Consider the following 21,333-nt stretch of genomic DNA (forward strand, 5'->3'; position numbering starts at 1 on the left):
TCAGTGTGAACTCAGAGCCAGGTTAGGGTGGTGCGGGGCTGGGCTATATGAGCCAGTGGGAGGAGGAAATATGTATAACATTACTGCACATGTCAGTTTAGCCTGCCAGCCAGGTGAAGAACTGTCCTAGGCTTCCATGCACTGCCTGAGCAGCCAAACAGGGCGCTCAGACTAATCTCGAAACTGCTGTATTGCTGGTGACAGAAGAGTTGTGATTGGCTTAGGGGAGTGTGTGAGCCTGTGTGCTTCTGTTCCATGAAGCCAAGAAGACAAGACGAGAAGAGGTTGGAGTGTAACTGCACTGTAAAAATCTGTCTAAAGTACATTGCATATCCCAGCAGGGTCTACGGGAAAGTGCAGGCCTTCTAGAGGAATAACAGCTTGGATCAGATTAAATCTGGGCTGCTCATCCCTCCTACATGAGACCAGAAGTCCCGACATTATGTGGCTTAAAATAAAAGGTCCGAAGGGTGGTGATGTATTGTAGCTCTTTAAAGTCTATATAAGAGGGAAAGCAAATGGCAATTACTCGACCATCGAAAGACAGCTAGAAAATCAAATAAACAAGTGCCCCTAGTTTGATAAAATCATTGCGGCCGGTGACTTTAACTGCACATTCGAGCCACTAAGCAGTGAAGATCTCCTAGGGATAATTGAAGAGGATAGCAAATGGTCAGTGCCCCCCCCCCCCCTAGTCTTACCACCGGTTAAAAGATGGTCTGAGATTGTAATACAAGTTAATACTATAATACTAGAATATGGCATAAGAGACACAAATGGCAGTACCCTATCCAACATCAGGGGGAAAAATACTTACAATAAACTTGCTTGCCCTTCCAGCATTGATTATATCTTGGTCGACTTAACGCCTCTGGCCCGATGTCATGAACATGAAAGTGGGCCTAACTATTGACAGTAACCACAACAATCTAATATTAAAATGAAAAAATCAATGGGCCCCTCCCAACAAAAATTCTAATACCATTGGGAATTACCTCGTATCCACAAAGGAGTTAATTCTATCTAATTGTGGTAGGCGTCTAAGATGGCCCAAGGTCGCAGGAGAGGACAAAAAACAAAAGAACATCTCCTCAATATTAGTGTCAAAAACAGCCGAACTCAAGGCAGCTTGAGATAATGTCCGGGGGGGGGGGAAGATCCACATAATACGCCACGAGACAATTGCTCAAATTGGTGCACACTTGAAAGACGACGCAGTGGCCCCACTAGGAGCCGAACAAAAAGCTCCAATTCATGGTGCACTGAGTCTTGCAGGGAGAAAAGGCGCAAGTACTAATATCTGCGGAAAAGGTGAAAAAACACACAATAGTAAAAATAGCGAGGATGGAGTACAACATTTCACTAAAGCAAGCAAAACGTGATTGGGAAGAGGTACATTAGGAGGACATGAAAGTTTACTGTCCCAAGAGGGATTACGCCTACTTTTGGCCTCTAATCAAGATGAGAAATAGGAGGGACAACATCCCAATCACGAACCATATTGGTGATGAGGCCTGGTGGGATGACTTTTCCCAACTGCACACGGATGAACTAGAGGCCCTACCTACCTCTCAGTTGAAGAGAATTCAGGTTCCACTTACAATTGAAGATACCAATCTCTTCCAAATGAAAGAGATTGAGAATGCAATTAACTGTACTATTCCTGCAAAGGCGGCAGCCCCAGATGGTATACTGGGTGACTTGCTCTAATTAGAACTACAGAAGTGGGCCCAATATATCCTGCTTTTAATCAACAATATAATGAAAGGAGCAGAAGTCGCTATATCTAGGAAAGGAGCAGAGGTCATAACTATATATAAAAAATGAGACGGCCAGGACACTAACAAATACAGGGCTATCACCCTAATAGATACCATGCAGAAAGTGGTTGGCAGAGCCCTTGTAAATAGGATTCAAAATTGGATGGAGGAGGAAGATAATCTTTCCACCTATCAAACAGGTTTTAGTAAAGGTGCCAGTACAGGAGTGTTTACATTACTTATTTTATATTGGAAAGTAGTCCTAATTGTCATGGGAAGTCTTTACTTGCGTTCATTGAGCTTAAAACCAATTATGATTTAGTGCCGCGAGAGAAGCTATGGTCAGTGCTCCAGGAAATGGGCTTACCCTCATACCTTTTAAATATTTTAATATGCCTCCATGATGAAACCTATGCCCAAGTTAGATGGGCGCTCATGGGCAAAGTAAAGACAAGATACAGTTCAACAGGGGGTTTGCCAAGGCTGTGTGATGGCTCCTACCCTCTTTTCACTTTATGTAAATGGAGTGGTTAGTTTTTTAAGCCAATTTCAAAAAAAAAATTGCTCCAATTTTTGAAGAAGAAAAAAAAAGATACCCTACTGTTGGCCGACGACACTTTTTTAATATCGAAAACCCCAATGGGCCTCTGGGAACTCCTCACCCGCTTTCAATTTTTTCTGTACACAAAGGGGCCTAATGATAAACATCACAAAGACTAAGTTTATGGCTTTCAATCTGGGCAAACATTTTAATAACACTCTCACTAACAATGGTTTACCCCTTAGAGAGAGTCCATTCCTTTGATTATCTGGTTATTAGGTTATCGCATAAAATGCAATGGGGGACTCACATGAACAAAATGTTACTGAACCATAAGCGGGTGGTGGATGCCATTGGTAGGGACCAAAGGTTAACGTCAATTAGACTGGTAGCTCCTTCACTAGTAGTCTATAAAGGTAAAGCTGTGAGGTCAAGAATTTATGGCGCTGAACTATGGGGCTTCGAAAAAACTAATGAGATTGGACGATCAAAGAGTAAATTCTTTAGAGATCTGGTATCCGTCCCTACCAATACACCACTCAAGCCCATAGTCTCTGACATGGGCAGACACACTTTTAGCGAGGTGGATATACTTTGCCCTATTCTATACTGGATAAGACTAAGACGCACCCCAGAACTCCATAGCTATGCGACGGTCCTTTCTGAGCTAATTACCCTTGATAACAACAAAGGTGTTAAGTGGCTTAAAGATCTAAAGGAATTACTGACCAAGCTGGGCTTAGCCAAAGCTTGGGCCAAGCAGGTCACTCCGACTAGGAGAGAGTTAAAAAAGAATTACTGGAACTGGGTAAATCACCAGGTCTTACATAAACCAATGCTTGTCTGACTATTTGAAGAGTTCATCCAGCATAAATCAGTTTGATCCCTGGAACCTTATCTAGATTTTATAAGGAAACACAGAGACAGGGCACTATATATGCAGTTTACATTAGGGTCAGTAAGGCTAAATACCAAACTGGCAAAATGGGACCCAACAACCTCCAACCTATATAACTGCCCCTGCTGTGATGCACAACAAGAAACTGTAGACCATGTAGTCTTTGCTTGCCCAGCCTACAAGCAAGCAAGGGCCAAATGGATCAAGCCTATATGTATTATATTTGGGCACTAGAAACCTCCTTGATGCTCTACGAATCATGAGAAGTGACTCAAGTAGGTCCTCGCTACTATGTGGTGTTACAAAGTACCTGGGGTGTGCGTGGATTATCCGTATAAGGGCACAATTAAGGAGTAATGTGCAAATAAATACCATCTAATCTGTGGATCTGAGAGATAATTTACACATAGGAATTATTTGCAAAGTACTGAAGATTAACTGTTTTGTATGGGACATGTGTTTTAGCTAATCTGTAATTTTAAACCTAATGAGCAAATGCCAATTAAGATATTAAGCATAGATTTAGAGTGGACGGTATAGCCAGGTTTTTAAAACTTGTTTTTACTATATGAAATATTAATTTTATATACTTTTATGTGACTGTGAAATGCTTTTATGATAATTGCTATCGAATAACGCTTATTCAAAATGAATGGGGAGCATGGAAGAGTTCCTGACTAAGTGGCTCACCGGCTGGCTACTCCCATAGTTGTTGTCCTATTATTTTGTTGTAGAAAGGGCACACAGGGCCATGATGCAGAAGTCGCCCCGGGAAGCCAGACCAAGTCCTTTCATTGCAAAGATTTTGAATAAGCACAACAGAGACATGATTTGAAAGCAATCCAGACAAAGAACACCTGATGTTCAAAAACACTTGCATCCTCAAATGTCATGAGTACACAAGACTAGTCCAGCAGAAGCAACAGTAATTTATGGCAGACAAGGCCCAACTAGGTGAGCAGAAACTTCCCTATGCATTCCTGTATCTAGCCAAGCTGAGGGTGGTGTACCAATCCCGTATGCTATTCTTTGAGGCACCAGAAGTATACGTACACATGACAGGATTGCCCCGTACTTTGGAGTACAATGGCATTTTAAACAAGCATTTGCAATTCAATAGGTCTGGCATTTACGCAAGTTTAAGCAATTGACATTGCAAATAAATGACTTTTATTTATGTTTTCTTTTTTAAAACATAAATAAAATGCATTGTCATTTACAATGCCACTAGCTTAAACTCGTGTAAATGTGAGACCTATTGCATTGCAAATGCTTTGACTGGTATGGCTCCCGCGGTTCCCCGCTGTGTGCCAAGCATACGTTGTATAAATTGATGTGAATACTGTAAGTGCTGGACTGGCTCACTCTGGAAGAGAACTGGGCCTTGTCGTGATAAATGAGGCTATTTAGACTGGAGGAGAGCGGTCCACGGGACACCCGAGGGGGCGCTGACCTCACTGATGAAGGCCGTCTGCGTGTACGTGTGTCGGCTCAAGGTGTCAGCTCAACACAGCTGGACGCTCTGAGGCAAAAAAGCTGATAAGTCAACAAAAGAGTGATTTCGAAACAAAGGCAGCTCTGAAAATGCGTTTTCATTTTGGAGGCGGCCTGACAGGAGTCATTAATGAACTTGGTGCGTGCAGGAATCGCTTAGGAGCAACTGCTAGAAAGAGCAGGGGGATTTTCCGCTCTGCAACGAAAATGCAATTGCATCTGCCCAATGATCCTGTAGACAACTAGTAAGGGCCAGTCTCCAACGCCGTCCTCTCCAAGCTGCCTCGTCAAACCCGTAGCTCTCACCTAATTAATGCAGCACTTGGACCCAGTGTCTCGCCACTATGCTTTTCCTTGGCTTGTCGTAGGTCTCTATTGCATAGCTCGTCTTCAGTGCCGGACGTCGAGCTGTAACTCATAATCGGGTATCGGCTTGGTAGGCTTCTTCCTCAGCTGCTCATCAAGGGCTATGCCACGTACCCTCTTCTACTACGTGTGCTTTCCCTGGTTCCGGAAAGGACTCCGCACTGTAGTCTCAGCGTTGAGCTCCACGACTCAAAACTAAGGGAAAGTGAAAGAGCAGCGCACGCTGGAGGCAAGCCGTGACCGTGCACATCGGCGTGGCCTGCAGCTCGTGCCCAGTGGCGAGGCGTAGAACTCGGTGAAGAAGGAGAGATCGGTTGTCGCTGTCCAAGATGACCAGTGGGTCTTTTTGTGAGTACATGCTGGCCCAGCCGAGGACCCAGAGGAGCCACAGCACACGCATCATTCTACCAGTAACAGCGCTGCAGGGACGGAAGAAGACCAGCCATAGAGAAGGAGGAGGGAGGGAAAGAAAAAGCACGCAATGTTTGTTGGTGACGGAGAGGGGGGTGGGTGGGGGTGGAGGGTGTGTGTGAGTGTGTGTGTATGTGTGTGTGTGCGCGTGTGTGTGTATGGGCATGCAAATTCTACCATCAATAAGGGTCATTTGGACTGGTGCTAGGTGCCCACTAGAATAGTGGACAGCATATGCCAGGCCAACGTATCACAGCAGCTACAGGAGTGCTGTGTGTTTTCTGCTTGGAGCAGCTGTAGCAGCACTGTGCTCTAACAATGGCTGTGAGGGCACTGTCCTTTACGGGATGGGGCAGCTGTGAGGGTGCCATTCCTCCCATTCCGTGAAGTAACAGTAGATGCTGTAGCACCCAGGATAATGTGCTGCATGGCCAAATAATTATAAGGTCCCAAAGGCACGACATATTGGCTATGCCAATGCTTTTTCACAGAGTGTTGGCGTGACGGGCAACACACAAAGATAAGAACAGAAAGAAGCATTTGAGAAAGCCAACACAAGTGGTTTGCCTGTGATACCTAAGGTAACAATACCATTATTTCATGCATTGCAAGTTATGAAGTAGAAGATGGCAGTCACTTCACATTTGATATAATGGTTTTCAACAGCAAAATGTAAAAAAATGAATATGCAGTGACCCTGATAGTGTGGAGCTCTTTTGTAGGCCTGAGCATGAAATTCCACTTCGCTCATTGATTTTGCTGAGTTTTTCCCACTCCACGCTCCGCGTAGCACGCGGAGTTCTGAAAAACTCCGCAGAGCAGAGTTTTTACTTACTTGCGCTCACCAACAATAAGTTTGCAAGCGGGGAGAATTTTACCCCAGACCACCTCCCGGCGATATCTTTCAATGCCGGCAGTGTGGATGGTCGCTACCGCTTGCGTTGAGAAACCTTCCATTCGCACTGAGGAAGCTGCTGCCCTAGTAGAACATCAACTCGAGCAGCAGAAAGAAGCTGCACCCTCTTGCGCTGTGCGTGCACCTTTTGCACTGATTTTATAGCACGGGTCAAACACCAAGTTCTAAAAATCAGTGCGAATGGTGCAACGTAACGCACTCTGCTGCTTGCGGAAGTCCGCGCAGCACAGCAGAGTTTTTCAGTCATGCGGAACTCCACGAACTCAGCCCAGGCCTACTCATTAGCAGTTGCTAACAGACAGCTGCAGCTGTCTGTAGCCAAACACTATGAATAGTGCACTGCTTGACCTGCTGCTTTTGCTCAGTTGGTGGCTCTGGGGACTCATACATTTACCTGCAGAGATCTGTGTTTGACTTCAGGGTCGCGGGTTCAAAGGCTGGTAAGTTGACTCAGCCTTTCATCTTTCTGTGGTTAATAAAAGGAGCACTATTGAGTTAGAGAACAATGAACATCTGTTTTTCAGTACCAATGTACTTTTCAGGGTGAAAATGTGCTTTACAATTCCTACTGCTACAACTGGGGAAAGTAGGGAATGTGACCTGAGCTCACCATGTAAATCACCAGTCCCCCCAGCAATACTGTAATAAGAGAGGAGTATTTTGAAAGATACATGGTTATTATGAAAGATGTGCTGGAGACTCACCCACAGTAACCTGAGTCCTACTTCATGTTAGCATTATATTTAAATGTACAGATTGTGTCCACCTTAGAAGAGTGAGAGGCTGGGTAGCTCCTATGTGAATTCAAAAGTGCAATCTGCAGTTTATTTACATTATTCTGCAGTAAATTGAGCCTTTGAGTAACCGTAACTGGACTGGGATGTGTAACCTGGAGATCACAAGCAGACCTGTGCAGCTGGCTCAGTCACCTTTAACTATACTTTAGGGATTAGAGCCTGCAGCTTGTAGGTTGCAGTGTATTATGTAGTAGGCACAGTAACAAGTTCAACAACCTTAATGTAATGGGGACATGAACTCACAGGAAGAGTAAACTTGACTCTGTGCATCAAGCAAATCAAGCCCTTATGTGTCTGATTACGTGCCAGGCATGAATGTGGCATCTCCAGCAGGGGACTGGCCTAGTTAGTGAGATTCAGGGGGGGCTCAAATTTCCCAATTAAGAAAGCAGTCAGCTGCAGGGTGGACAGGTAAGATGATCAAGGCTTGTCGTGGGCTTTGCCCAAGAGAAACAGCATCAGTACTGATTTGCTTTAACGCCTTAACCGCAGCGTTTTTTCGGCTGCGGTGCGGGCGTTCTAATTGCTGGACGGGGCTCCGTCGTCCGGTAGCCAGCACCAGCGAGGTAGTGGCCGACGGGAGCCCAAAAGGGGTTAAGTGGGCCTCTGTCTGCAGTGTAACATTGGGCACAAAACGATGGGTTGGAATGCTTCCCCAAGCATTTGACACTCGTTATACTATTTGCAATTATTCATCCCATCACCTTTCGGTTGTTTGATTGTCAGTGATATACCTTAAAATCTCAGACTGGAGCATCATTCATAAGTCTACTACTGCCAAGCTATGTGAATTAAAAAAAGTAGTATATTTGCACCCATTCAAGGTGTACTTCTATAGGGATAGATTTCATATTTTGGTAAAGCAGTCACTATATATATATTTAAGATTGCAATCAAAAAAATTAACAAGTTAAAACCTCTTTGTGAAATGAGAGTGATGAGAAAAAAAGGACACAGATATAGCACACTGGACTCAGAGCCCTGTGGCCCAACTACCAAACGAAGAATGCATTTGAGGGGTGTTATACCCTAAAGACGCCTGTAGTAGCTACGCCCCTACCCATCCCACCTCGACCTGGTTGTTCTCCCTGGGAACTCATGACTACGGTCATGTACACCATAAAGGCCTTGAGTCCCTTCCCTGGGATCGCCTATTTTACATGTATGACCGCTTCATGCGCTCTTCTTCTTCTCTGCTACAAGAAGCCTTGATGGTAGACTTGTCAAATTGCTGCATGTGGCGGAGCCCCATGTTTCTAGTCCTTGCATTTTGCAAATAATGTTATTAACTGAATGGCAACCCCATGTAATAGGCCTGATTCTGAAATAGAGGAGAACTTGAGGGCCTATTATTTGGGTGGACAGAGCCAGAACTGAGACATGTGTCTGGCTTGGCCCCAAGAGTCTGTACGAATACGGAGCCATGAAAAATGTTGCTAGTTATATTGTGCAACGAACATAAAATAAAAATACGATGCAATCGCTTCAAAATTCAAAAGATGTATTTCTTACAAAAAATATATATATTTTGTATTGAATTTTTTAAACCATAACCAAATGCAATCCACTTGCTTTGTGCCTACAGAGCATATTACGAGGTTCTTGTCTCTCATTATATAGTAAAGTATTGATCTTTGTCGCTGATACATTAGCAAAAACGCTGCATCATTTCCACCACAGTGCATAGAAGCATAGCAAAACATACATTTTTTTTTTAAGTGAAAAAGTTTTTATTGTTTCATTTAATTAAAACCACAACAATACATCCTATAAAATCGGCTGCAAAACATACATACATATTATCCTTATACATCCATTACTCACTGACATATGAGATCGATTCTGCCTGTGGGGGTTCATATATGTTTCCTCTGAATGCATTCCATGTACCCCTATCCTAGACCACTTGTTGGGGCATGCTCTGTGCATATAGACCGCTCTTTCCGCCAAAAAAAATTATTTCTTAAACATGCAGAAGCCTTTTAATTTTGTACATCAGATGATGTCAATGCATATAAACAAGTTTATTAAAACTGATAGTTTTTTTAGAAATATTCATTGCTCATCCCGACAATGGTATTAGTGAACTAAGCAGCAAGTGAGTAGTCAAGTTCAAATTCAAGTTCAAGTTCAGAAATCTTTATTCGATGATTAAAAAACATCATAAAAGCACATATATACAGTTAAAAAATACAATTAAGTACAATATCTGAACTCAATCTAAAAATCGCTGATACAGATAAAAGGTAGAAACGAATTTTATCTTAAACATTGATTAACTCAGTCCTCTAGTGTTTCTCAGCCTTACTGAGACCTTAATGAAATTCATAATACAGCATAAAGTGCGCATATCGTTTGCTCTTTGTAGAAAGAGCAGGGCAGCTTCAGCATGACAGAATTTCGCCTGTTTTCAGATATCTACCAAAAATTTCAGTCTAGGCGTCCTATAAAAAAGACATAAAAGTACAAAATGAAGGGTGTCCTGCGGAGACTGATTGTCGCAGCCGGAGGCACGCTTCTGCTCAATTGTTAAAGTGTGGCAGGGTATGCTCAGACGTGAGTACTTTGCTCACTTTGCCACTGGATTCAAGCAAGCCGGGCTGATGAAGGCTGAAATTGCCAGAAACTGGTCCTCGGTAGCTTGTTTCAGGTCCAGGGAAGGCATTGGCTTGGCAGTTCGGGCTGGACTGTTCCCATGAGGCACAGGGTCAGACTGATTTGCATATGCCATGTCTGAACTGGGGTGGCAGAGTGGGCTAAAGAACGGTGATGGATTAAACCCAGATCTTTTGACTGGGTGTGAGTGTTTGATTGGTTCAGATGCTCCGTCCATTACCACCCCCTTTTGTACCGCTTTTGGCCACCATAAGTGTGGCAGGGTATGCTCAGACGTGAGTCCCTTGCTCACTTTACCACTGGATTCAAGCAAGCTGGGCTGAAGACGGCTGGAATGCCAGAAACCGGTCCTCGGAAGTTTGTTTCCGGTCCAGGAAAGGCATTGGCTTGGCAGTTCGGGCTGGACTGTTCCCATGAGGCACAGGGTCAGACTGATTTGCATATGGCCATGTCTGAACTGGGGTGGCGGAGTGAGCTAAAGAATGGTGATGGATTAAACCCAGATCAGTTGACTGGGGGTGAGTGTTTGATTCGCTCAAACGCTCCGTCCATCATCCCCTTTAGTATCGCAATTGTTAAAGTAGTCATTTAAATGCTAAACGTGTCCTAGATTCTTATTATAGAAGGCACAACATTATAGATTATTAAATCAAGCATAAGAGGTGGTTTTACAGCGCACAACTTGAAGTAGTTAGAATTGTGCCTATGTAGGATAATAAAGAAAAAAGATGGCTCCAAAATAAAAGATTTGTTTAGGATCACACAATTTGAAGAAGCATGGAAGCAGGTATTGATTTAAGTTTATCTGGTTTCACATTTTGAAATTCAGTCTCCAGTTGCATATCTCTGGCGCCAATTCACATAAAAGGTTAATCTTTTGTCTTTTATTCTCGGGTCAAAACCAGAAAAACACATAGATAGCAGACCCGACACAGGGCCCTGAGCCCAAATGCCAAGTAATTAATGCATTAATTTGGGAGGGTGTCACACCCCCAAACAACCCCCTTGAAGCTATGCCCTGATCTCCAGGCAGCAACTTCAGAACACTTTCTGGACCTGAGGACGAACTGAAGAGGACTGGACCTGCTGTCTTTGACCTGAGAGGAGCCATGAAGGACTGGACTGCTCTTCTTGTACTCAGGAGAAAGAAGTAGTGGGTGCATAATCCCACTCTATGTTCATGGGATGGGGGAGTGCAACCTAGAATACACCCTCACACACTTTCACTCACTCATTCTTTTACGTCTAGTTACTGGTGAACGTGGGAGTGATGAGTAGGGGTGTGGAGAAAATCTGACGACGGAGCTTGTACGTGTGTCCACTAATTTCATCATATATATGGTTGTATTTGCTATTTATGGCATTGGGCATTGCTTTAAATGGACAAGTACTCTGTCCGGTACTGAGTACCTGCACTTCTTCCATTTGAAAGGGTGAGTAGGTGCACTTCTCCGCAGTGCTGCCAGTGCACTTCTCAGGAGCAAGCAGAATAACAGATACTGTAAATAGCGAGCACCTTCACTTCTATAGTTCCATTTAATGCACTGGCATAGAAGCATATTCGAGTATATTGGTCAGAATTACTGAGAGATGAAAATGGCCCTTAAAATGACTGCACAAAATAGGTTTATCAAAGTATAAATAACGCACGTCCTGATACAGCGCTCTCTGTGCATGTGGGGCCCCTGCTCTATTGCCGGTGAGTCTCACAGACGTGGGAGGTAAGAAGTGTTCTTATGGGTCCTTCTGGTTCTGCTGTTAATTCCTTCTCTGCTGTTCAGTGAGTGGGTTTTAATGGAGCGGTCCCTTTAAAAGTCTACTTGAAAGCCCTATGCTGCTCTGGTGGCAGCTCTGAGCACTGAGAATTGAAATATGAGAAAGATGCAATAACATACAACATGGCTTGTTGGTCTAGGGCTATGATTCTTGCTTAGGGTGCGAGAGAGCCCGGACGAGCCCCATTTTCTTTCTTATTTTTCTCATATTCAAATTTTTTAATTTTTATTTAATGCGTTTTAAATAAGGAAAAAGGTTTTTTTTTATCTTTCTGATGTGTTTTTCAGTGCCCCTATTTTAAAACAAAAATATTAAAATCAAAAGATGGCTCGTCCCAGATTTAAACCCGGGACCTCTCGCACCCAAAGCAAGAATCATACCCCTAGACCAACATGCCACTGAGAAGTTCATTTAACAATAGGGTTTACATGTGGGTACACGTAGAGCTCGTGCTCCATATTTTCGCAGCAGTTCTGCACATTGCACTGGAAGTGGCAAAAATTAGACCTTGTTGAGGGAAGATGGTTCACACACAGGACTTCTTTTAGAAAATGTTCACGTCCTTTTATTTCAAACGATTTACAACAAGAAGACATTAATTAAAAAAAAAAATGGATTACACTCATTTCCCTTGCACGAGGTTGTTTCAAATTTGTGAATAGAATATAGTAAGTTTGTTACATTTATAAGACGCAAAACAGAGGTATCTGATAATGAGCAGAGATGTCAACGAGCGGAAGCCCGAGTGGGATCCGGCTGCACACAGACTGCACTTCCGATTATCACTGGTTGAAACCGGTGCACCGTGACAGACAGACAGGAGGTGGCGCTACGGAGACAACATTGAATATCGAAAAGGAGAGCAATTAGCGAATTCCAACCTTAAAGAGCTTGCAAAGATTATTTATACTAGGAGCGTGGCCTTTAAGAACAAAAATAGAATTCATAGATTTAAAAAAAGTAAAATAAACATACGGCCCGAACAGGGACTTGAACCCTGGAGCCTCAGATCAAAAGCCTGATGCTCTACCGACTGAGCTATCCGGGATCATTTGAACATTTGCAGGCTTATGTTTATATATGGAATACAAAATGGCGTCCCCACACTGCTGTTTTCATTGTTTCATAGTTTTCCTCTGTTTCCTGAGCCCTTCAGTAACAATCCAGACAGGATCCATCAGAGAGTTTAACACTCTGAGTGTCTCCCCCGCACTGTGCTCACCACGCATTCTGCCTGCAGAATGAAGGAGCTGTTTGCATGTCATCACATTCACATAACATTAGTGGAAGAGCTTGAGTGCTCCTATGTGCGACTGCTTGTGAGTAGAGTGTGCACATGCATAAGTGTGACTGCTCGTGAGTGGAGTGTGCATGTGTGCGACTGCTCGTGAGTGGAGTTTGCGCTTGAATTTGTGTAACTGCTTGTGAGTGGAGTGTGTGCGACTGCTCGTGAGTCGAGTGTGCATGTGTGTGACTGCTATTGAGTGGAGTTTGTGCTTGCATGTGTGTGACTGCTTGTTGGAAATGGCCCTTTTTGCAGGGTTATCCCCAAATATTTTGATTTTTCCTCCTATTATTTCCTGACCTGTGTGCATTGGTTTTAGGACTATGGGCACTTAACCACTCCAAATCAGTGCTAAAGTGCATATGCTCTCTGTGTAAACTGTGTTATGGATTGGTTTTTTCATGATTGGCTATTTGATTCATGTGTCAGTCCCTAGTAAAGTGCACTGCGAGTGCCAGGGCATATAAATCAAATGCTGTTGGTGGGCTGCAGCACTGGATTGTGCCACCCACGCAAACAGCCTGTAAAGTGTAACTCTGGCCTGCCATTGCGTAGCCTGTCCACAGCCTAGGGCTGCCATGTCGAATTGGCAAGTGCACACACTTGCAAGTCCCTAAACCTTCCCTTTTCTACATGTAAGTCGACCCTGAGGTAGGTCCAATGTACCCCCATGGGCAGGGTGCACTGTATGTGAAAGGTAGGACATGCGCTGGTGTGTGTGGCATGTCCTGATAGTGAATTTAATTTATTTTTATTTATTTTAAAAGTTTTATAGAGCGCGAACAAGATCCTTACGGATATCAGAACTCTTTACATACAGAATGGGATAAAAAGGCAAGGAGTAATAATTAAAGAAAACATTTTGTGCAAAGATGAGCAAATGGTTACAAAAAAGAAACAAGGTAAGGTAGCAACGGTGCATAGGTGGTCAATATACCTAGTCATAGGAGGAAGAGTACTGAGTTACGAGATTACATTAGTCAAAGTTCAGGTAAATTTAGCTAATAGGAGAGATTTTACTTCTTTTTTGAAGGATGCCGAGGATGAGATAAGTCTGATTTCTGGAGGGAGGGCATTGCAGATCCTGGGTGCCATCCCTGAGAAGGAGCGTTTATAGGTTTTTTTCTTGTGAAATATCTGAGGTTTCAAAAGAAGATTGTCTGCACTTCTTGTCACTCTTGAGCCACCCGAGATTGTCAGTTTCTGAGCGAGGTAGCTGGGGGAGTTGTGGTGTATAGCCTTGTGGGTCATGCAGGCGATTTTCAGATGTATTCTAGCTTCGTAAGGCAGCCAGTTGAAAGATTTTAGATCAGGAGAAATGTGTGAAAGTTTTTTTGAGACCGTGATTAGTCTGGCTGCAGCATTAATAGAGGCTTTTAATGGTGCGGTTGTCGATATGGGGAGACCACAGAGGGCAACACTTCCATAATCCACTGGAGGGATGACTAGGGCTTGGACTGCATTTCTGAAGTCATTGGGAGGAAGGAAAGTGTTCAATTTCCGCAATGTGTTGATTTGGAAATTAGCTCCCTTCGTTGCATTGCTGATGTGATGATGCATATTGAGATTGCAGTCAAGGGTTATGCCTAAAGATTTCGCTGAGTCCACAATAGTAGGTTGAACGTTGAGTGCAATGAGATGGTTAAGCCAGGACTGAGTGAGGGGGACTTTGGTGGGAGGCACTATTAGGAGGCATTCCGTTTTTTGAGCGTTAAGTTTGAGGTGATTCTCTGCCAGCAAAGTCTGTATGTTCCTAAGCGTTGTGTTGAGTATTTTGATGTCATCAAGGGTGTGTATTTTAAGGTAGATCTGGGTATTGTCTGCGTACATGTGAAATTGAACATTAGATGCTTGAAGTAGTGCGGTAAGTGGTTCCATGAGTAGATTGAACAGAGTAGGGGAGAGGGAGGATCCTTGAGGGACACCAAGTGTTACAGGAACTGGTGTGGACATAGTATTGTTAATCTTGAATTTCGCTGGGGACGTACTGAGGTAGTGCTTGATCCTTGTGTGCGCCACCCCATTGCTACAGCCTGGTCCTGCTGGATGGGAGATCGGGAGCGGAATGGCAGTGACCTGAAGAGCGACCAGGAGGCACGCTACTGAGCGGAGGTACCAGTATACGATCATTGGTGCTCCCCTGCGGTGGTCGCTGAGTGCCTGGTCTGCTGGCTCTGCGTAAGGACAGGATGTCGAAATCCACTCAGCCTAATAGTATCACACAGTATACAACCCAGCGTCTGCCGTCGCATTGGATTACGCGGTAGACAGGTCTAGAGGAGTGCACGGATGTGCCGGCGGAGCCTTCCCGGGCGGAGTTGCTGAAGGCCATACAGGGCTCCCATTCTGCGCTGGAGCGGCAGATAGAGACTGAATCGCTTGATGTCAACCTCCTGCGAACGGATCTTCACAAAGTGGTGGATAAGGTATCGGATGCGGAGGGTAACATTACCAAGTTACAAGGGCAGGTGGCTTCCCTCCAGAAGACAGTCACGCAACTCAACTCTACGACGCACGCATTGGAACGAAGAGCTGAGGACGCGGAGGGTAGGGCGCGCCGCAGCAACATTAGAGTCCTGGGTGTGCCGGAGGGATTGGAGGCGGGGAATGCCGAGCGCTTCCTGGAGGACTGGATTCGGACTCAACTGTACCCGCATGGGCTATCAAATGTATTTGTCATCGAACGGGCGCATAGGGCCATGGTCCCCCCCCGCGCCCGGGGGAGCCCCCGAGGGCATTGATTGCGAAGATCCTGAACTATAAAGTCCGGGATTGCATTCTGAAGGCGGCGAGGGAGACGGAGTCTCTCACCATTGAGAACAGCCGCATATGCATCTAGCCTGATTACACCCAACAGGTGCAAGAGCAGCGGAAGTCCTACCTGGGAGTCAAGCAGAAGCTCCGGGAGATGAAGCTACAATATATGCTGTTATATCCGGCCAAGGTCAAGGTGATATCTCAGGGCCGGGCGCATTTCTTCGAATAGCCCGCTGAGGTGTGGGAGTGGCAGGAGATACAGGGGTGACGACATGCCCCCGGGAGAGCGAGAGGGGCCCCGTGAGACCTGGGGGAACCATCCCCAGAGACGACGATGCGGAAGGCGGAGATGTTGGGACCTTACTTGGCGAGGGATGGTCCAGAGTCCTCGGGCGCATCCGCCCCTGGGGACGTGTTGGTTCCAGATACCCTGCAGGACATTGTGCCAGGTACAGACTCTACGGCTCCGGTGATCCCAGAGACTGGAATGTCTGAACTGCAGTGGAGTGAAGAGTGTTGTGCTCTGCTTTGGGGGCTTTAGTGCTGGGCCTTGAGTTTGTATGAGGTACCTGGGAGCCATGCTGTTCGAGCTTGAATGACGGAGTGGAGCGTAGGACCTGTATCCCGGTGGAACGACCTTATGTGGCGGTGTCTGTCTTTATTTTGGCTGGGGAGGGCCCTGCTTCGGCACTGATGCCGGCGGCCAAGCCCAGGTTCATTCCTGTACGTCTGGGTCCCATGGGGAGCTAGAAGGGGGGGTGGGTGGTGTTTGGTTGTGTGTGTGTGGGTGTGTTGGATGGGACGAATAGGGTGGCTGTGTACGTCCTGGCACCAGCAGGGGGAGGGCAGGATAGCGTGTTTTGGTGTTGCTGTCATCTTGCTCGTGGGTGGGGGTAGATGTTATGGGGGGGTTGTGGGGTTGGGGGTGTTTGGGGGGTTGGTGGGGTTGGGAGGGGAAGTTGTTGCTGGCATCGAGAGTACTGTGTTTCTGGTTTTTGAATGGCTGATCAGATGGACTAGGTCCCCCGGCCTGGATGCTGGTTGGGCCCGTGGGTGGCGGAACACGCTGTTTGTAATATATGGCCAGGTTGGGCGTGATCTCCTGTCATGGGGTTTAAATTCTTAACTTGGAACGTGCATGGATTGGGCACTTGCACTAAAAGATACAGGGTCCTTTCATTCCTCCGACGCCATGGCGTCTCCATTGCGTGCCTCCAGGAGACCCACTTGAACGAAGAGGGTGCCCAGAAGCTGTCCAAAAAATGGCGGGCCAGATGTTTCATTCCTCCTATTCTACCTATGCCAGGGGAGTCCTAATCTGGGAGGCACCTGGGGTTCCCTGTGCCGTTCAGTATGTTGAGGCAGATGTCGAAGGCAGGTACTTGCTGCTGCGAATCAAGCTGGATGGTAGGGATTTCCTTCTCTTAAATTCCTATGCACCTAACGTTGATGATCCGGGTTTCTTTTCCCATCTCCAGGACCTTATTGTCTCGGACTTGGACACCCCCTTCGTTTGGTTTGGGGATTTTAATTGTGTGTTGGACCCGGATCTAGATCGGCATCCTCCTCGCTCTGGCACGAAACCACGTATGACGGCACGCCTAGGGGAAGTGATGCATAATTTGGGAGCTGTGGATGTGTGGCGTACAGCCATCCCACTCAGAGGCTCTTTACTTGTTACACCCCGACGCACGACACACATAGTAGACTGGACCGCGTCCTTGCGGCCAATACGCCTGCGTCTCTCTCCTTAATAGCATATAAATAGAACGAGTGTTTGTACAAGCTAAAGTCCAAACACCATGGAAATACAGGAGGGACCAACATCATTTTTCCATGTGTAATACTCCTGTGGCTGGAGGCAAATTCCAGCAGAATAGATGGCTCACTGTTGGTTCACAGGGGCTTTGAGTGAGTTTTGACCAGGGATCAAACCCCAGCTTGCGAAAATCGTTTTTTTTTTTTTTTTTTTTTTTATTTCTAAATTCCACAAATGAAAGCTGTGCCTTTGTAAATCACCCCCTAGCAGTATCTGGGAGAACTATGGCCTCCTTAGTCATAGTGCATGTGAGGCATTGATGGCATGCTGGGTGGCATGTGGATGGGGGGACAGGTTTGCTATGAAAGAAATCACTTATTTAGTGGAATGAGAATGTGGGGATGATTGTGTAACAATAATAAATGCATGGGGCTAGTGGCAGACTGTATGAAAGGAAGGGCTATTTGTATTTAAAGAATGTAAATCGAGAGAAGATTTCTGGTATCTAAAGTCCAAAGACAATAGAAATAGAGGAAGGACCGACATCATTATTCTATGACATATATGCCTTTGGCTGGGGTAATTTCAGCAGAATAGATGGCTCACTGTTAGTTCAGAGGGGCTTTGAGTGAGTTTTGACCAGGGTTCGAACCCCACCTCGGGAAATTAATTTTTTTATATTATTTTTATTTTTTTAAACAATTTATTTATTTTAGCAGAGTGAAACATAGTCCTTTGGAAATGCTCAACTGATAATAATGAAAGACCAAGTAGAAAATCTATGGCATATGTCACATCAGATGTGGCATATGCCACATGACAGAGTGACACGTGTCACATGCCAGACTTGGGCTCCAACTCTTACTGCGCCGCCTTCTATGCACATCACAACAAGGCACTGTCAAAAGGAAAGGCGTCCGGGGTTAAATCCATAAACCGCTGCCTTACATGCGGAAGGTGAACTCACCAAAACTCTGGGTCCGTGAAGCAAATGTCCTCGCTTCACAACAAGCTTCCTGGAAAGAACGTCTGCCCTGGCAAACAGAATTACGCACGCTCGTATGTGCGCAGCGCGTTGTATTATTAACACGCGTTTGTCCTCCCATGGCCTTCTGGGAGTTGTAGTTGCTCGGTAGGCGCGATCATGGGTAATTCCTGACAGTCACCTCTCCCTTACCGCTATAAAGTGCAGTACCCTCTGTCACTTCGTGGTATTTGGCACCAATCACTGCAGCATTTCGGGGGACTCCAAGACCCATAAGACACTTGCACCTGGAGGTGCCTACAACCACGAGGAGAGGGGGAGGAGTCACCCCTCCCTTAGTGCTATAAAGTGCACACCTCTCCCATTGTGCAGGATTCAGCAGCAGCCACAGCGCATTCCTGGAGACTCCAAGCCCCATGAGACACATGTGCCTGGTGGACTCCAAGCCCCATGAGACACTTGTGCCAAGGAGAAGGGAAGGAGTCACCTCTTCCTTAGTGCTATAGAGCGCTGCACCCTTTCATGCTACGTGGGATGCATGCAGGACTCATCCGGGCAAAGCCGGTCCAAGAGCAGGCCCGTCATGCATCTGTCAGAGCCAGGAAGAGCCAGGGCAGGGCCACACCCTGGGCTCTCCACAAGCTCACACACTGGGTTTTAACCTATCCTGGTCAGCTTTCTGAGTGGTTTTCACTGTGTATTTGTGAAGCATTCCTCTTATCTCATCATCCCAGGTGCCCTTCCTTGTCTGTTGTGTTGTGAACTTGTTTTTATCAATGGACAAAAGAAGGCAGTTGATAACCCCTCCGGGTACTGGAAAGGAGCCAAATACTGCCAGACATCATGCGGCGGAGAACTGCACTTTTTAGGCCATTGACAACCTAATTGTGGAAGTAGAAGATATCTTACACAAAGGGAAAAATACTCCATCGTACAGGCACCCAAGACCTCAAATTTTGAAACTCAATTCTATAAGGGTAAACCAAATAGTGCATGCCCTAGTGTGAACGTTTCTCCTGCCACTTTATTACTGTTTGTATGCTACATAAATAATTTTAACATTCCCTATAAGTTAAGCCTTACTGTTTTGTGCCAAGCTACCAGAGGGTTAAGCACAGGTTAATTTAGTGTCTTAGTGTTTCACCTTGACAAGGATTGTGATTGTTGCCTGAGTGGGGCTTCCATCCCCCTCAACCCATAACCCAATTTCTTACAACATCTGAGATTGAGAATGTAGTGTGAAAACAGAGGGGAGTTATGTTTGGTGCGACATGGGTCTAAGGGAACTAGATCATTGCAGTTTTTTGGAGAGAGTGAGTGTGAAAGGAGCTATGTTGTTAATGGTGAGTTTTTGGTTGGTGCAGAGCCAAGAGGATGTACTTTGAGTGTGATAAGTCTGCTTACTTTAAACTGCCTTGTAATTGTGAGAGTATCTGTTACCTTGCTTTGGTATTCCCAAGGGTTTACCATGATGCTGTTTGTTTGAAAAGAGTAAAACGTGGATTTGGGCCAATTGTGTTTGATGTGTTATGTAAGTGAGGGAACTTTTCTGCCTTCAAACTAAAATGTGCATTAATATTTGTCATTCTTAACCTTAATTTACATGTGCATTCTGGCACAGAGCTATTGCAATTAAAATAAAATTATTACGATGGGTTAAAGTGTGTTTTTCAAGCATAGGCTATCTAAGCCTCAATTAGGCCTCAACACTATCTTGTTCAAAATGGATGCCATATCATAATAATAATAATAATAATAATAATAATAATCATAATAATATTAAGTTAATTTGTAAAGCGCCTGATTACACCACAACTATGTGTCCCCGTGCATAAACCATGACCAAACTTCAGTGAGATCCAGGAGAAGAGTAAGAGAAGGACCAAGTGAGCAATGAAGCGGAACTAAAGAGGCAGGTTTTTAAAAGATCATTGAACCGAGTTTCAGAGGGTTCGCTTCTTATCGGTACCGGGAGGGAATTCCACGCCTTAGCCACTAGGAAGGAGAAGGAGAAGGAGCATGCCCCCAGTCTGGCCATTAGGACCTTGGGGATTTGCACCAAATTAGCCTTAGAAGATCTCAAATAGTGCAGCAGGAGGACTGTATCAGGGGATGTAGCATTGGCATTGAGCTTTAGGCAGGTCTCGGTCATCCAAGAGGCAAGTGCCACCAGATAAGATTTAAAATAGTGAGCTGAACCGTCCTCGTTCTGAGAGAGGGTCACAATCAATTGCGTGTCATCAGCGTATGATACTAATTTGACTTTATATCTCTTGATGAGCTCTGCAAGGGCACGAATGTAAACAATAAACAGAGTGGGGCTCACAATGGTGCCCTGGGGAACTCCTGGCAGAAGAGTCAATGTCTCAGAGGTAAAAGTTCTCTGACCAACTTGAAGGATGCGGCAGGATAGGAAAGAGGTGAGTCATCTTAATGCCAGGCGGCCGACCCCGCATTCACCTAGCCTTTGAATCAGGTGGCAGTGGGATATGGTGTCAAAGGCAGCGCTCAGGTTAAGCAAAATTAAGGCCGAGGTGGGATTGTTATACTCATTGTGTCTTAGAGTTTCAGTCGCGAGAAGTAAGGTAGATTCCGTCGACTGGACAGCCCTGAACCCTGATTGAGAGGAATGAAGTCGTTTTCTTCCTTCAAGCGAGTGAGTGAATGATTAACATGTTTTTCGAGAATTTTCGCAAAGCAGTGCAAAAGTGAGATGGGTATTAAGTTGTCCAAGATCATGGGGACTAGAGTGAGTTTTCTACTAATGGGGACACATTCCAATTAGAGAGACATCATAAGTAGTTGTCTAAGATTGGGAAGGATGGGGAGCATTCCTCACTGAAGAATCCTAGGTGGGGTAGGATCCAAAGGGGAACCCGATTTAATATGTTAGTAGAGTTCCTATATTTACTTCATGGAAGGGCTGGTAAAAAACACAGCATCGCCTTGAGTGAGTGAGGTATCTCTTGTCC

The 21,333-nt window shown here is 45.2% G+C and overlaps 1 long non-coding RNA gene across 2 annotated transcripts in view; it reads right to left on the reverse strand.

Moving 5' to 3' along the window:
• Positions 1-21,333, reverse strand: part of LOC144821801 (uncharacterized) — a 340,482-nt gene that overhangs the window by 159,945 nt on the left and 159,204 nt on the right. The window lies entirely within an intron of this gene.

This window comes from Lissotriton helveticus, chromosome 2_2 (assembly GCF_964261635.1).
Source record: "Lissotriton helveticus chromosome 2_2, aLisHel1.1, whole genome shotgun sequence".
Taxonomy (NCBI): domain Eukaryota; kingdom Metazoa; phylum Chordata; class Amphibia; order Caudata; family Salamandridae; genus Lissotriton; species Lissotriton helveticus.